General features: G+C 39.0%; 1 pseudogene; it reads left to right on the forward strand.

Moving 5' to 3' along the window:
- The first annotated feature begins 333 nt into the window (after nt 1-333).
- On the forward strand, nt 334-842 carry LOC134740055 (small ribosomal subunit protein eS10-like; annotated as a pseudogene).
- Nucleotides 843-3944: the final 3102 nt, after the last annotated feature.

A 3944-nucleotide genomic window follows, 5' to 3' on the forward strand; every position in this document is an offset into this window, starting at 1 on the left:
CTTCAGGACATTGTTTAGGCAAAGATTTTATGGCTAAGACCCCAAAAGCACAGGCAACAAAAACAAAAATAGACAAATGGAACTATCTTAAACTAAAAAGCTTTATTTGCTCAGCAAAGGAAACAATCAACAGAGTGAAGTGACAATCTGCAGAATGGGAGAAAATACTTGCAAATTATTCATTTGGTAACGGCCTAGTATCCACAAAATGCAAGAAATTCAAATAACAGCAAAAGGAAGGAAGGAAGGGAGGGAGGGAGGGAGGGAGGAAGGAAGGGACGGAGGGCGGGCTTTCCAGCCCCAGACCTGGACCCGGACCCTACAGCCGCCGAGATGTTGATGCCTAAGAAGAACTGGATTCCCATTTATGAACTCGTTTTTAAGGAGAGAGTCATGGTGGCCAAGAAGGATGTCCACATGCCTAAGCTCCTGGAGCTGGCAGACAAGAATGTGCCCAACCTTCATGTCTTGAAGGCCATGCAACCTCTCAAGTCCTGAGGCTAAGTGAAGGAACAGTTTGCCTGGAGACATTTCTACTGGTACCTTACCAATGAGGGCATCCAGTATCTCCGTGGTTACCTTCATCTGCCCTGGAGATTGTGCCTGCCACCCTATGCCGCAGCCGCTCTGAGACTGGCAGGCCTCAGCCTAAAGGTCTGAAGGGTGAGCGACCTGCAAGACTCACAAGAGGGGAAGCCGACAGAGATATCGGCAGGCGGATTGCTGTGCGCCCTGATGCCGACAAGAAGGCTGAGGCTGAGGCTGAGGCTGGGGCTGGGTCAACGACGGAATTCCAGTTTAGAGGCAGATTTGGTTGTGGAGGTGGTCAGCCACCTCAGTAAAGTTGGAGAGGATTATTTTGCATTCAATAAACTTACAGCCAAAAAAAACTTTTAAAAAAATCTCATTAAAAACTCAGCACAGGACGTGAATAGAAATTTCCCAAAAGAAGACATACAAATGACCAACAGGTATATCAAAAAATGTTCAACATCACTAGTCATCAAGGAAATGCAAATCAAAACCACAATGAGATATCACCTTACTCCAGTTAAAATGACTACTATCAAAAAATAAAAATAAAATAACAAATGCTGGCGAAGTTGTGTAGAAAATGGAACTCTTACACATTGTTGATGGGAATGTAAATTAGTATAGCTATTATGGAAAACAATAGCACTAGTCACAATAGCCAAGATATGGAATCAATCTAAGTCCATCGATGGATAAATGAATAAAGAAAATGTGGTGTGGCCACATTAATGCATATAAACATACAGTTAGATAGAAGGAATAAGTTTGGTGTTCAGTACTATAGTAGGGTAACTATAGTTAACATATTGTATATTTTAAAATAGCTGGAAGAAAAGATTTGAAATGTTACCAAGCACAAAGAAATGGTAGATGTTTGAGGTGATGGGTATGTTAAACACTCTGATTTGATCATTACACATGTATACATGTATCAAAATATCCCATGCACCCCATAAATACATACAATTATTATGTATCAACTTAAGAATTTTTTAAAAAGTAAATAGGAGAGGTTATTCTTTATGAGAGGGACAATGGGCAGCGGAGAGGAAGGGATACTAATTTTCTTTTCTGTCAGCATTTGTTTGAATTTTTAATCATATGTATGTTACATGATTTTTGTCATCAGGACTTATCTGCTGAAGAGGCACAATTTATTTTCTTTGTGTCACTAATTAAACTAGCTATTAATTATTTTTTAAAGAAATGGATAAAGATGTCAAATCAATAGCTTCAGCTTTTATCTTTAAAAGCTAGGGGAAAAAGAACAAACTAAACCCAAATTAGACAGAAGAAAGAAATCAATGAAAAGATTAATAAAACCAACAAACCTCTAGCCTGACTAATCTGTGGAGAAAAAAAGAGGAACAATACAATATCAGAAAAAGTTATTCAGATTATCTATTTCCTTTTTTTTTTTTTTTTTTTTTTTTGAGACAGAGTCCCACTTTGTCACTCAGGCTAGAATGCAGTGGTGCGATCTTGGCTCATTGCAACCTCCACCCCCCCAGGTCCAAGCGATTCTCCTGCCTCAGCCTCTCGAGTATCTGGGACTACAGACGCCAGGCATTGTGCCTGGCTAATTTTTATATTTTTAGTAGAGACAGGGTTTCACCATCTTGGCCAGGCTGTTCTTGAACTCCTGACCTCGTGATCCACCCGCCTTGGTCTCCCAAAGTGTTGGGATTACAGGCGTGAGCCACCACGCCTGGCCATCTGTTTCTTTTTGAGTGAACTTTGGTAGTCTGTGTTTTTCAAGGTGTTTATTCATTTAATCGGAGTTGTTGAATATATCTGTTAAAGAAAGTGCATTTGTAGTTAAAAGCCTGCCTAAAAATGTCCCAAGAGTGCATCTAAATGTTAAAACCAAATATACATCCAAAACTGAAAATGAAAAGTAGTCTGAGAAATGTGCTTTTACCTTTCCAGTTTCAGCAAACCAATTCATAGCATCCATGACCCTGCATTTTAGATGAAGCGTTTCTTCACCTAGATTCCAATAATTTGGAAAAGAAAAGAGAAAATGGCATCTCTACAAAATAAACTATTTTTCCTCCATTTTGAAAAGCCCTTGAATGACCCGCAATTGATTAATAGATTTTGGAGCAAGAGAGCCAGCACACTGATCAGGGGAGTTAACAAAGAATTAATAGATTCCAGGAGGGTGAGGAGTAGAGCCCAAAAAATGGTCTCCAGGGAGTTAGATACCAAGAGTCAGGAAGATGTGCTGTGGTAGCACAAAGCCGTGAATTAAGATTTTACCTATTGGCCGGGCACAGTGACTCATGCCTGTAATCCCAGCACTTTGGGAGGCCAAGGTGGGCAGATCACCTGAGGTCAGGAGTTCAAGACCAGCCTGGCCAACACAGCCAAACCCCATCTTTATTAAAAACATAAATAAATAAATAAATAAGCCAGGCGTGGTGGTGGGCACATGTAATCCCAGCTACTCGGGAAGCTGAGATGGTAGAATCGCTTGAAACTTGAACCTAGGAGACAGAAGTTGCAGTGAGCCGAGACTGCACCACTGCACTCCAGCCTGGGGGACAGAGTGAGATTCCATCTCCAAAGGAAAAAATATATATATTTTACCTATTCTTTTGAGGTGATAACCAAGAGTAAAAATTTTGTAAAATTTTAGGAAAGTAAACGGAGCTTTATCAGAGTCATATGGTATCTATTGTCTTAATGTTGTATCATACTTTCATATTAATTTAAATTATGGTATCATATTTCATCATGCTAAGATGTCACCAATTGTAATTATGCAAATATTTTATGTACCACTAAGAAAAGAAAAAAACTGTCAAATAAACCAACACAATATTTTTATCTCTTTGTGTTTTAGCTTTTCAAGTGGTCTTTTGAACTTTTTTAGACAAACAGATTAATTATATATAATTTTTGTGAATAAACAAAAGAAAATGTAAGAGAAATAAATTGGTTACAGATTCTCAAAATTAGTAAAGTTGTTCTAGTTCTTTCAAGTCAAAGTCAATATATCTAGCTCATTTTTTTCAATGACTGCCCCTTGTTCCATGGTTTGCCTGTAACAGAAACTGCAAGTTGCCTCATCAGATTCATTAGCAACAAAACCTGATTTTTAGTTAGGCATATTCTCACTAGATTAAATGCTAGATATCCCAGCCTCACTGGCATGTAGGTTTGGTCGCATGAATGCTTCTTATCAAGACAGTAGAAGAAGGCTTGTGTTCATGTATCCTACTTCTGTTAATTCACTTTAAAAGAGGATAAAGGCGATTTCCTTTTTTCTTCCCCCATCCCGCTACCCAGAAAACTCTTGTGATGGATCACACTTTAGCATTTAGCATGGGGCATAACAACAAGTAACAGAGCAATGAGCTCAATGAAGCCGGGTCCCTATTAACCTCAGGAAGCTGGCCTTTCAG

Source organism: Pongo pygmaeus, chromosome 1 (assembly GCF_028885625.2).
Source record: "Pongo pygmaeus isolate AG05252 chromosome 1, NHGRI_mPonPyg2-v2.0_pri, whole genome shotgun sequence".
Taxonomy (NCBI): Eukaryota; Metazoa; Chordata; class Mammalia; order Primates; family Hominidae; genus Pongo; species Pongo pygmaeus.